Below are 14,561 nucleotides of genomic sequence, written 5' to 3' on the forward strand. Positions count from 1 at the left end.
GTGTATTCTACATTATCGACCAGACCTGTAATACGATTTGCGGATTTCTTCCATATTACGCCTCACGGGGTAAAACTGTTTCAGTAGTTCTCATTCCTTTTTAATTGTCAATTTAAATTTCACTATCGATACAATCGTCGATTTTAGATAATATAAGTATATCAGAATGAAAAAAATAAGAATTTTACAAGTACTAACAGGAATTAGGAGCTACTAATGTAACGATACATCAAAAATTCACATCATTCATCTTGAAATAAAGATAAAAACATTTTTATCGATTATGTTAACGTCATCATTGAAGTAATCGATCTGTCACATCACTGATCGTTGGTCATTAGTTGTTAGACTAGATCGACCATAGTGTCAAAGACAAATAAGAGAAAGGAGAAGATGAGAAAAAGAAGCAAGCGTTGGCCTACCTGCTTTCTCGCTCTCGTTAGGCTTAAATTTGATAAGCCGTGATAGCGATGGCAGCGAGGATCGTGTGTTAGTGCTTTCTGATCGGTGTTAGTGGACATGGTATATATCCGGCATCATAAGTGGCCACCTCATATGGTCAATCTCGTATTACGTCTGGGCTAACTCGGACAACATACTACACATCGGGTGACACACTTTAAGGTAAACGGTACATCACATTTTTCCTTAATATAATTCAGAACGCTCCTTATGGAGGAGATTTGTAAATCTATTAATTATGGAATCGTGGATTATAGTTTTGCTAATGACTATTAATGGCGTGTATTCATTATATCGATAAAAAATTATTAAAACATAAAAATAAAACGCATTTTTGACGAAATAAGTTACTTACGAAAAGGATTTTTAAGATCTGCGACTGTTTAATAAAAATGTCATAAAAGTACCGATTTCCAAAGCTTTGAATTTTGTCACTAAAGTAATATAAATTTCTTAATATTAAAAATTATTTAAAAAGCTTGAAAAACCTTGATTATATTCAATTTTAGATTACCCTATTGGAATATTTTGAACTATATATTTTTTATAGTCAGCCAGAAGTCGCGGGGATTTTAAATCGTAAATTTCGAAAGGTGTCACCCGTTGTGCACGTAATCGACGCACACCTTCGTGCAATCAGCAACGGGCGACCATCTTATTACGGGTGTGTGGTACAAACATGGGTAGCAAAGTGTAAACCACCATTATTATTAGCGAAACGTGTAATAAGAGACATTCTGCGCCAGTTCGAGAAAGAATACCGAAACACAATGGGGATATTGCAGACGCTGCTTTGAACAATATTTTTCGAGGTTAGGCATAAACATCAATTAGATCGAAATTGTTGCTTTTAAAAGAATAATCCACCATGGATGGCCGATTGTTTCCATCAATATCGATTCAACCTCAATGGCGCCAAACAACGATGAAATTACAAAGCAAAAGGAGAAGATTGGTATCACGCAAAACATCCTGCCGAAGTGGTAAGCCAACGGAGCGTAAAATGAAACATTGTTCGTGGTACCAATTTGCTGGGAATTAATTAAATACAAATTTAACACTTTGAAGGGAAAAGAGAACCCGAAGCCAAAAAACAGGTTAAGTGGTTACATTGTTCTTTGTTAAATGGAATCGCGATGGTCGTATCGATGACGCATCATTCTTGTTACATTTTAACATACACTAATAATACTTTTATTATTTTAAATATTCCCATCTTTCCTTATACGAGTTATTAATATTTTCTTCTTATTTAGTTTATTGTTAGATTTATCATAGGTATAATTTATTGTTTAATATATTAATTATTTTTTACTCTTTCCTTCACCATATTTATTTTGTTCACGATTATTAATAAATATTCGCTTTGAAAAGTAAATAAGAAGTACATATAAAATTGTTGTTTACATTTTTTAAGCTTTGGCGAACTTATCTTAACGTACTTTACTAATAGATATATTTTTATGCTGAAGCAATAGAGATGCTTTTATAAATATACTTTTATAATTATATATACCTAAGTTGTAATATCTAATTAATATGATCAGTAAGTATGTAACTCTCATATTGAATTTATCACGTAAACTTATATACTTCTATACTTGTGTGTGTATGTTTCATTGAGAGATGAAAGGAGAATGAAAGGTTTTAAGAATTGAAGCTCTTGGTCAGTGGATTCACATGGTATAAACCTGCTACAGGGAATCCTAATGTTGCACCTAGTGCAATAAATACACGGCAACAAAGCAAGCACGAACGTTTATAGATGAATGATAGTAACAAGATAATGTCACAATGGACCAAAAGGTCTTTGTCGCGTAAAGTTATATAATCAGCGAGCTATAAAGAATTCACGGTCGTAAACCATTGTGCGTATCTTACTCAACGTTTAACTCTCCCGCGATTCGCGCGTAGTTCCTTGTTTATGGATCAATAAATTTGGCGAAGTGGAGAGGAATGGAAGGGATAAATGAAATCTAACATCGACCATGACATTTACTGAAGTCACACTTTCGGAATTATCGGTTCAATTACAACGCTTTCCCTTCCATTGCTTCTTTCTATCAATTTTCTCAATTATCATTATTTATTTTTAGTATTTATTTAATATCCCAAATTTTCATTTTTAATGGAGAAACACAGAATTCAAACTGTATACGTATTTAGAATAATTCCTCCGTGTTAGCAAATAAACGAGATAAACCAAATTTTCAAACTAAACCGAGTGTTGCAACGATAGTTTGTTTTAGCAATTCCCATGCCTGGTGAGGGATCAGCGGCGGAAAAAAAGAAACAGAGGAGGAGAACGACTACAATGCTTAGACCACGATCAACGCGCCAATATTTTAAACACGGCCCCTTAACTTCGCAGGTTCTTCTTTTCCCATATGCACTCCTAATCACGAGTCGCATCGGCAGATATAGCGTGTACCACGATGCACCCCGTTAAATCTCGAGAGGGAATCAAGGGAGAGAGCGAGGGAGAGTCGAAAAGGGAGAAAGGAAGGAAAGACGAGGAGGAAGAGAGAAGTAAAAGAGATAGAATGGGAAGAGCCGGGGTTGTAAGCGACACGATAGAAGGAGAGAGAGGACATGGTGGCTCGAGGAGGAACGTTGGAGCAACGTAAGAGGAGGAGGTGGTGGCGGTCGTATCGGAGGAGGTGAAGGAGGAGGAGACGGTGGAGGAGCAGAACAGAAGGAGAAGGGGAGAGCGACATTCCAGAAGGCGGCGGCGGCGGTGGTTCTCGTGGGAAACCAAAGAGAGAGAGAGGAGAGAGATCTCGTCTCGAGGAGAGGTTGCGAGCCTTAAGGCACCGTTCTCATCTCCCGACAAGCGCGACAAGACCGCCACAGAGAGACTCCTGCCTCCGATGCCGCCGACAATCGTCGAATTTATGATTTCATAGAGACACCTGGTTTGGCCTGGTAACGTATATACGAAATCTTCTGATCCGCTTAACGAAGAACTAAGAACCTAAATGCACTCTAAAGAATCTAAATGCACGTACAAGTACTTTTACACGGATATATATGTACAGGTTTCGGAGGAGTGTTTGCGTCGAAGACTGACAAGGTATCCGAAGGTAATAGAATTTCGGGCATTCGTCCTGGGAATTTATCGTTCCATTAACTCAAATGCCCTGTAAAGGAAATTGGATATAGCATTATTCAGTGTTCCGAGCCGCGCGAACATTTATGGGTACATATGATATATTAGTGGCAACAAGCGATAGCTGCTGCACCCTCGCATGCGTTCACTTCTTCTGTTTATTAAGCAAGGATCGACTACTGCGTTATTCCTCGCCGATAAAGCGGCGTCGATGCACCGGGTTGGTCGAGCGTAACGTGATTCTTCGCTGCAGAACGAAGAAAAAAAAAGTGATTACGATAAGGAGTCTGGGCTTTGATCGCGTTGCTTGCAAGAACGAACTCGATCGATGGATTGAGATTACGTCAAACGTGTTGAAACACGTGTATATGTATAAAATAATTTATTTGAAACAAGTTGCAGATTCGTTTGTGTCAGGTTTCTTTGTAAGGTAAAATGCTATTGAAATGTGTTGATTGGAGTACATTTAGGTTTATACGTTGTACAAGATTGAACGAGGAAGCTCTAACAAGATGTTACAGAGACTCTGTGAATCGGCCCTTAGGGTGAATCTTCACGAAGCACGGGACAAGTGATTTCAAGCCAAACGAACACACGAGGAGAGGATGATGTTTAAGCCCACGAGGTTTTGGATCATCGCGAATGATCGAAGCTCGTCTGTCCCCCGGCATAATTTTCCCACAGGGTTCTTTTCAGGAATGAATCGACAAAAAATTTAATTTTTACTCAATACATAAGCCTTTTTGTATGCTATTTATAGTTTTTTTTTTTTTTAGCGAATCTCCATTCCTATTTTCCAACAAATCTACATGCTTTATTCTACAGAAAGGAAGAATGTGAAACAAGCTGAAAGAAAACAAAAAAATTGATAAATTTTGCATTACTTAACAACGATGAATGAATAGATACACACGAAACTAATAACGATAAAGAACAAATTGTATTTAAAGAAAATGTCTTTAACACAACATTTCATTGAAACAATTAAGATAAGATACATGAAACACATCCATAGAACTCGATCGCACAGCAGCAACTGTTTGATTCTTAATACATTAATTACTCGTTTAATGTGTGGCTGTATCATGATAGGTAGCTGGGACATTTCAAATAACAGTCTCTTTATCTCATGCATGGTTACTCGCCATGCAATGACAGCAGAATTGACAACAACTTGTCGTCGTGACGGTTGGATGTTATATAGTGGCAATAAAGCAGCTCATTATTATTATTACGATCGTAAGTCAAACTAGGCGTCCGAACTGCGTGCTTTATAGCACGATAATCGGTCAGCGTGCGCATCGGTATCGGCAACGACATGCACGCGCTTGATTATGCGAAAGGATAACGTCCAGTTAAACGACGTTCAGAAATTCAACACCGATTCATTGGCGGGAATATCCATTTCTCTAACCGTTGACGTCGCACTACCGTATCCTGAGTCTTCATTCTTGCCCTTGTCGAGTGGCGATCGCTCTGCTCATACTTCCGTGAAACCTTCGTCAGGAAATATTATTGATTATAGCTAGTATTATTAGCTGTTATTGCTATCAATACATGAGAAAATTACTTGGAAAATTAATTGGGATCGCATCATTGAAGTTAAGGTGACTATTATACACCGACTCTTCTATTGATAGGAAAATATTGACCTTTTTAATATCATGCTATATTCATTCATTTTTATAGGATTGAAAGCAAATAGCTGCTAATTCTTATATGATTTCTTCAGAAAATTACTTGTTCAAATCTACGAGGAACAATTAAATATTCAATTTGTAATTTGCTTTGAAGTATTATGTAAAAGTGCACAAATTCTACCTTCTTCACTATTCCCTTACATATATAAATATATTTATGTTATATAAAATAAACTTACACTTTCAAATATGTAATCACATATCCTATAAATCAGTGTGCAAGCACAAAAGACAAAATAAAACATGCCAAACTTTAATTTATAAAGTTAGATTTATCCCAAAAATTTCATCATTCCAAAGGATACAGGTATTAACAATTAAAAGCTACTAAAGCCTCCAAAGAAATACATATCCTTGGAAATCTAAAATACTACTAACATTCCACGTCGTTAACCAGTTTCCAGAAAGTTCCCGCATCCCTTCATCAAACATTCGCAGCATTCTCCTTGTCAAGTTCAGGACACGAAGTTTCGTCAACGATGTCACCGGAACACTTCGGACGAGACAAAGGTGTGTCCAGGTTGTGCAATGAACATTTTTGACAAGAGTCACGGTGATACGTGCGCGTGCAGACGAACACCCTGTATAAGGCAGGGCGCAGAGGCACGCCGGGCAGCACGATGAGATGAAGAAGGAGGGAAGAAGGTGGAGAGTTAATTGAATCCGAGCAGCGTATAAGTGGAATGGCCTATTCCTCCTCTGGTTCGCTCCTCTTATTCTTCTTTCTTCCCGCGTGCCTCTTCTCCTCCCATACCCTTCTTCTTCTACCGTGTCTCCCTTGCCTTGCCTCGCGTCGTCCTTCGTAGCTCCTTGTACCCCCTTCGAACGGGGTACCGAGGTAGATCGGTAGGTGGAAGGACGCCGGAGGACGGAGGGAGGAAGCATTCCTTTGTCTCTGCGCGCACGGACCTAGATCATATAGTATATAATGTGTATAATGTGCATAAGGATGTGCAACTATGTAAAGTCCAACTTGACTGCATTGCACGTGTCTCTGGGTACCTGGTTGCGACCAGAATCGCGCAATTTGTCGAGTCGAAGAGAAATTTTGAATTTGGATCTGCTTTAGAGTACAAGGAATAAAAGAAGGATATTTGTAACACCTGCTTTTGTATCGTAGATTATTTCTATTCTATTCTATTTTTTTGTATTGTATTATTTCTCATATAAATCTGATATTTACATCTTTGTCCATTTTTTTGAAAATATCCTGTATATTCTGAACTAATTCTCCTTCCTATTTCCAGATACCTGAAATTCCCTTCGTGCCGTCAAAGAAGTGTACTCCAGTGAGTAAGACATAAGCCACGTTCACCAAATTGGTATTCGTCCTTTTTAAAGCGTTCAATATACTCCAAAGTAATTTTCATTCCCACTTCTAGTTACCAGAAGTTTCCTTGATCCTGTCAGAAACGCGTGTTTCAGCGAGCAAGACGTAAGTCACGTTCACATCGTTGAGGAGTCCGGTACCCGCGAACACCATACCGCGACACAATACCTCACGGATACACGCACACGTACGCGTGCTTTTAAAACAGTTGTGCCGCCTATATTCCCTCCGGGAAGAATCCAGAGGGAGTCGGTAAGGCTGGCGTGCGACGGGCTTCGTCGCGAATTGGACTTTCAACCATATGTTTCTACGTGTCCTTAAAGATCGTTGGACGTTCTCCACGTAGGGCTGGATGCGGGACTCCACAAGCCAGCTCCTCTATCGGCAAAAATCCACCCGGTTCTCGGAGGTGGACGTCTCTGCAAATGATTTTTGTCGATGACAGTGCTGCTGGGTTCTCACCGTGGGTGCTCACCGGTGAGCATCCCTCGCACACGCACTCCGCGTATTTGCGTACCCCGAAATAGCCGTACCCTCCTCCCTGCTTCGTCAGACGGCCCAGGGGACGAGGATGAGGACGCTGAAGAGGTGGACCAAGCAGCGAGGCCGGGGCGAGGAGGTAGGAACCGAGCGTGTATACCGCAAAACCAGTTCGCTGGTGAGTAAACAAAAAACGAGAAGAAGCCAACGCCGCGGCACGGCCTCGTTGTCCGTCGCGAGGGGAAGAGAATCACTGCTTTATTGCTAATTCGAAGACATTCGCCCGGCAGAAATGAAATTTTATAGTCCGCCTTGCGGACCGGGAGGGGCATCCGCGTCACCGAACATACGTGGGAGCTGCTATACATCGGGCGCCCGGCCCCACGGCTACGGTCCTGCCAGGACAAATGCCTCCGCTACGTGGATCACTCCGACGTGAGTCTCCTCGAATCTCGAAATAGGATCCGTTATCGTTACCTACGCGCCCTTGCCATCGACATATAGGTAAACGGTTTAGACATCTATTATAACACTCGGTTTTCAGAAGCTTGAAACTCTCGAGCAAATAAGATCACCGATAAAACATAAGGGAAGAGGACAATTGTGAGATAGGAGATGGTAAGGCTGATATTTAACAGGAGAGATAGTAAAATCGTCGGGTTGATGGGTTTTAGATTTTCCGTTTTTGAGATTTGTGGAGATGAGATTAGTGGAGACTTTTGCTGGATTGAGATCATGATCATATGTCATCATAGTTTAATTATAATTATCTATATATATTATAATATATATAGATAGATATTGTTTGCTGCCTTATATTGTCGCTATTCTGTTTCATCTGTTTTATTTTTTCACTATACTTGCTACTACTATGGTAAGAAACAGTTATCAACACTGGTAATATGTAATTTGCGAATGTTTAATTATCAAAAACTACCATTTCCATGCCTGAATCTAGAACATGCCTTTAAATTTCAATAACGTAAAGAAGTACCGAGTCACAAAGTTCGAAGATCTTCGAATTACGAGGGGAATGTTACTGAGAAATCTGACGATTATTTTCTCCGAAATCGTTCTCGGTTTCCAGCACGATCTCGAGCGAGAAGACCCAGCGGGTGGCTCGCGTCACGAGAATGCAGCTCGTAGCGGCGAAGCTCATTACGTTGACGTGTGCGTAAGAACTTCGTACACGCGATGTAATCGCGCTGATGAAACTGACGCGCGGAATGATGCGCTACACGGCTCGTCATATTGGTGAGAAACGTTTGTCTCCTTATTGTTAATAAAAGAAAACTAGACAAACATAAGATAAAATACGAATAAGATTTCTTTTTATAAACAATCTTAAAGTAATTGGTCCTAAACAATTTGAAACATTCTTAGAAACAAGAGAAAAAGGAGGAAAGAAAAAAATGGCAGCAGTGTATGGAGAGTATCTATCTTGAAACGCGGAACGGTGCTGGTTTAAATCGCGCAGGAAGATCGGCCAGAGATTACGTCGCGTACGGCAGCCACTCAAGTGTCGCAGTTGCACGTCGTTAATGCGAGGCAGGTGCTAACGCGGAGAGAAAGAGACGACAGGGAGAAGGTGGCGGTGAAGGAGAAGAAGAGAAGATGCGCCCGGATCCCGTCCTCCCCCTAATTGACAAATTGGAATCTTATTAGAAGCTCGTGATGCCGGAGGTACCCGAGGCAGGAGGAGCCTCGAGGCCTCTCTCGTTGGCAGGGAAGAGAAAGACCGAGTAGCGTAAAGGAGATAGAGAAAGTGAGACAGGTAGCGACAGAGTAGCCGTGAAAGACGAGGAAAGAACGAGGGGCATAATGCGTGGATGGCACGACACTAACAGGTTGTACGGCCCACGATGGAACGGAGAGAAGAAGTACCTTATGCTCGGCCTGCCGGCCGGCAGGCGAATGCCACCCAGGAAGCGTTCGCGCGTGCGCGATCTGTGTGGCCTCGGCTGGACTCGACCACCGGGCCCAGCCGAGGACGCACGAGCTGGGCCGATTTAGCACGAGGACGCCCGAAGCCGACGTGTGCTGGCCCACCCGGTAGAGCGCGCGCGTGCCGCGTCCTGTGTGGTCTTACGTTCGCTTCTTCGCTCTTCCTATTCTTCCTTACTGGCTCTTTCCTCTCCGTTACGCTCTCGTCGCGTCCTTTTTCTCGCTCCTCTCTCTCCGTTTCACCTTCCTCCTTCTCTCTCTCTCCCGCATTCCATTTTTTTTCTTACTCCTCGCGTCGTCCCTCTTTTTTTTTTCTTCTTTTGTTTCTTCCGCGCACTCTTTTTTCTCTTTTTCTACGGATTCACCGCGTTTTTCTCGTTTTCTCGCTGCTTGCACGTCTCTCCTCTCTTTCCACCATGGAATTCTTGCTTGTTCCACTGCGAGAACTTCTTGCTCAACTTCGCTCTCCTTCCCAGCCGACTGCTGCTCTTCGCTGCTCCGAGACACGGCTACGTGCTCGTCGTCCTTTCTCTCCTGGCGGATCGCGGGGTTCGCCCCCACCTTCTCCTTCGACTGCGACGCTGCTACACATGGTCCACGCTGTCTCTTGGCTCGGTCCGGGCCGCGAAGATGAGGTGGCCCCGAAGACGAACACTGAAGGAGGGTGGAGGTGCTGACAGTGGCGTAAGTAACGAAGGATCGTGTAGATCGCGCGATATTGCCGCCGACAGGACCGCGAAATGGAATTCTAATTAGGTGGCCTCCTCGTTACCAACCACGAAACGGGACAGTCAGCCTGGGAATCTAAACGGCCGGGCCAATTTGTATACGATCATGGAGTTATTGTATACTTTTCCATTGTGTCGCGTCAATAGAAGTTGAATCTCAAAGGATTTATCGAATCTGTTTTCTATTAGTAGAAAAGGGGATGCCATTCGGTAGCCCTTTTGTTGTTTTTCACGTTTCACTTCTTCCGTGGAATATTTTTCAGGTCTAACGCGGTTATCTACGTAAAAGAGCTACGCTTGAAAGGGCCCATGCGTCTCCATTATTGCTATTCGTCGCGAGAAACGGTTCCTCGTGTCACGTTCACAAGGGCCATGTAGAATTTTATCTACGTCAGTGGGCAAAGAAAGGAGATGAGGTGGTAAGCCCACTCGACTCGTTCCACCTCTCCTTTCCCGCTTCTCGGTTTCCTTCGCACGGCTCGACTCGACCACGTGCTAACTTACGAGCTACGATCTCTGTACCCTTCCACCTTTCTTTCCTCTTTTATCCTTCTTGCTAGCCGTCTCTTTCTTGTCTCTGTAACCTGCCTCTGTCTTTTTACTTTTCCGTGAGGGAGCACGGCTCCCTCTGCCAGTTTTTTATCTCTGTTTGTCTTTTTATGTCTCCTATGTCTCTCCTTAGGTTCCGATCCAAACTCTGCGCCGTCTTGCTTTTTCACTCCCCTCGGAACTTCTCGGATTATTAATCCAGCGACGAGAGAGGATCCGTGGCGTTCGCGGAGATTATGGGCTCGAGAGCACGGCCAAGGTGCTGCTACGTTAACAAGCATCAATAGGCCGAAAGAGGAACGAGAAGGCGCAGGGATCGTAAAATGTGATTCCGAGGATGAAAGATCGCGCTTTGCTCTGTCCCTTTATCTACGCGATATCCCTTCGACAAAGTAGCGAAATGGGAGTATACGTGCAAAATTGATTCGTAGGCAGTACACCGAATCGATTTGATTTTAGAAATGGCTTTTGGATTCTTCGTTGTCCATGTATGTATTATTTTCTTACTAGTTAGAATTTAGTTTTTTTTTTTGTTTTGAAAGATTTTTCTATTTGTAGATTATTATGAACAAATGTAATGTATTTACGAGGAAATAATCGTATGAAAAATACGAGGAAATAATAAAATCATTAAGAAAGATTTTGATAAACAATATCTAATCCACTAGTGGAGAAATTAGATTCAATAACTTAATCCTTATTGGATACAGGACATAGAGTTTCGTGTTATGTTAATTTTTTTTTCAAATTGAATATTGTATAATACTTGAACCAAATGGAAAGTCTTCACTTCTATCTGTGTGCAAGTAAGGAATATCCAGTTATTTTTCTAATACTCGAATTCTTTTTCTCTTTGTTTTATTACATTTTGTTTCATTCATAATTTATCTATCATTTATAGTCATATTCCAATTATTATATTCACTTATAACATAAACCAAAAGTGAACAAATAGTAATTTAATATTACTACTCATCATTCTAATGTACTATTACTATTTCATATTTTGATTTAACTTTCCACAATCAGGCTGCAATTTTTCCATCTCGTCCCGTTCCCTCAGTATACATCATCTGAGATTTCCTTGCCATTAACACAATTCCACGCATACACATTCCCTTTCGTTCACCTTTCACATTCCACACATCACCTTCTTACCATCACAATATCCATAAAAACCTATAAATTCGAAACAAATCTATCTCGAAAAAACAATGATGCAGCTTCAATATTTAGATTGTATCTATCGAAGCAGAAAGAAAGGTATAGGTTTTTATATTAAAAAGTGCAAAAGTCTACGAAGATTAGTGGACTATGAACTTGTAACACGTTTGTAAAAGTGATTTAATTTTTGTTAATGTTTTAGCTGTTTTTTTGTTAATTTATCCTAATCATAGAAAAGTGAAGGTGCCTTTTTGTTGCAGTATTCTTTCAATTTCTTAACAAGCTAAGAACGAACAATATATTCGATCGAGTCGCGATCTATCATCGAAACGCGCGAACAGATGCGTTCCCCGTGGCGATTCGCACGGTACGAGCTCTTGTTCGTCTGGATCGCGAGGGCAGCGTGCGCGCGTGACGCGGATAAACTGTCAGGATGGGGCGCGATGATTGGCCCCGGCCCGTAAAGCGTATTTTCGCGTGTAAAATGTAAATGGCGCTGTTCTGTGTTCCTGGATCCGCTCGGCCAGTTTCCCGTCTGTACGTGTGCGTGTGCACACGAGGAAGAAGCGTGGAACTCGTGGAAAGGAGAAATGTAGTCGAGCTTGTCAAAGGAAGAACGGAGAGATGGTTGAAGAAAGAAAGAGACGAAGAAGGTTCAAAGAGCCGACAGTGGTTAAAGAGCCTTCTTCCTCTCTCCATCTCGACACGCACAAGTACAAGGCGCAACCTTTCGAGCTACCCAGAAGAGTATCATCCTTCTACCTTTCTCCCTCCTTCCATCTCGTCGCCCCTCTCCGCCGCTTTCCATCTTTATTTATCTCGCTACCTCGACTCTCCTCGTTCCTTACCCTGCTGGCAGAGCAAATTTATTTCACGTTCCTGCCTTTTCTGGACCTTTCACAATATTTGGCCGTGCTTTGGCATCCAGCACCGGTCACGGCGGGCACCGGTCACCAGAAGATACGGCTTTGAGCCCTCGGTGATGGATGGTTCGCTCTCCAGCCCGCCACGAATTGCTGCTTCTACTCTCATCCTATCTCTCTTCTGCTTACAGATTCACCATCCTTCTTCATCCATCTAAGTTCGTTCCTCTTGCTCGCACCGTGAGCCCCTTGCCGGGCTCTTCTTCCCTCTGTAGAGGATGCTAGACCGCCGCTGATGGGGTCCAGGGCCGGTCAGTCCTAAGGTGTATACACGTGAAGTTCCTTGTCGTGATCGGTCGATCTACCTCGCCTCTACCTTGGAGGTTTCGGTTATCCGAGCTTAAGTCCCCAACCGAGATTCATTATGTTCGTCATCTTCGATCAAGGTTCTCCAACTTGTTACAAGTTACATTCACGAAGATCACGCGCCACGCTTAGGTGTCAAATAGTTCAGTGACCGCGCGTGAATGGGAAATCGATCCATGCTGTTGGTAAACCGTTTGAGCTAACAGAGAGGGAGTAAATCGAGGTTAAACGCGGTCGAAGAAGGAAATGAATCGTGGAAGAATGGGCCCTCTGTTCGGCTATTGCAACAAGCCGTCCCTGGGTCCGTGGACCCGCAGCCCCGGGACCGTTCCACCGAGTTCGTGCAGGTATATAAATTCTGGTGCTATTATTGGGGTTTGTGCCTTCTCACAGAGCCCTCTGGGGCCCGCGGCGGTCCCTTTGAGCTACTCTTTCTACCTCTGTCGTTTTCCCCTTCGTCTTGCTCTTACATTGTCGTTTCTACTCTCTCTCTCTCTCTTTCTCTCTCTACCTTGCTGGCCCCCTCTCCTCTTGTAGACCTTATCCTACCACTACCTCCTTTCCTCTGTCTTTATCCTCCTCCTCCACCTCCACCTTCTTGGATCACCCTTTAACTCGCCCGCCCTACCCTTTTACGTACCCATTCTCCACCTCGCTGCCGATCCTTACACCGCCCCTGAGACTTGTTTGTTTTCCCTTCGCGTCGTCTTCCGTTTGCTAAACGCACCTTAAATTACGCGGCCGATGATAAATATTTGAGCCGTCCATTACGCGAAAGGGCCACTACGGACAGAGGTCCGAACCGGTGTTACCTTCTTCGAGCTGGCGCAGCTTCCTCCGTGGATCGTGTTACTTTGTAAAAGGGACACCCGGGACCCGGATAGCCCGCGATGGTGTCGTCACATGGAATTCTTTTTTTTTTCTCTCGTCATTCTTCTTTTGTTTCATTGAGGATTATCGTGGAGTTTGTGGATTCAGTTGTGGTTACTTTTTGATGTTTGCTTTCTTCTAGATTTTGTTAGGCACTATGTTCATTCATCGAACAATTATTGTACACGAAACGCAATGCCGATCCTTATTGGCTCGAGTAATTTTAGTCATGTCAAGAGAGAGTTTACAGTTGAAGAAATAGTTCGAATAGACTAATAGTTTAGTAGTTTAGTAGATGGCAATTATTCCGCGAACTTGAAATTCGAGGCATTAAAGTGAAATAAAATTTTCTAACTTAATATTGATTCTTGCAGATTACCTATGATCCAACGATCCAAAAGAAAATTCCAATTGAAAAAGCGATCCACGTAATAATTTAAATCACCATGTTTTGCGTAACCCAATGATGATAACTGGTTAACTCCATATACGAAAGGGGATTTCAAATAAGAAATTATCCAAACAGTAATTCAAATAATTGCATTTAGCGTTCGATGGTAATGGTGGATCGAAATTATCCCGCGAATTTCAAACGTAGTGCATTATAACGAAACGTTTTCTAACTTAATTGAAATTCTTGTAGATTGGCTGCAACCCAATGATGCAAACTGGGGATTAGTTCCAATATCGAAAAGGAGATTTCAAACAATGATTTTATCGCGCCTGGCATACAATTGCATAGTAATCGTGGATCGAAATAATCCCGTGAAATTCGAATGCAAGGCGTCTTCTAATTTAATATAAAATTTTGTAGACCGAAGGTTAACTCCCTCTCCAAACAGAATAGTCCCGATAAAAGAACAACTCGTTCTCTTATCTAGCGTTCGACTAGCGTTCAATAGTAACCGCGGAACGAAATAATGCCGCGAAATTCAAATACAACGTGTCTTTGGAATGCGCGGCAACAGAGCGTTGGTGTTACTCGCGTCTTGATAG

General features: G+C 42.4%; 1 long non-coding RNA gene across 1 annotated transcript; it reads left to right on the forward strand.

Annotated features, from left to right (window-relative positions):
* Nucleotides 1–9,334: 9,334 nt before the first annotated feature.
* Nucleotides 9,335–11,528, forward strand: LOC125386475. Its single transcript, XR_007226649.1, has 4 exons — nucleotides 9,335–9,709; nucleotides 10,017–10,172; nucleotides 10,436–10,790; nucleotides 10,861–11,528. It is a non-coding gene; the product is annotated as an uncharacterized LOC125386475 (long non-coding RNA).
* Nucleotides 11,529–14,561: the final 3,033 nt, after the last annotated feature.

Source organism: Bombus terrestris, chromosome 15 (genome assembly GCF_910591885.1).
Source record: "Bombus terrestris chromosome 15, iyBomTerr1.2, whole genome shotgun sequence".
NCBI lineage: Eukaryota > Metazoa > Arthropoda > Insecta > Hymenoptera > Apidae > Bombus > Bombus terrestris.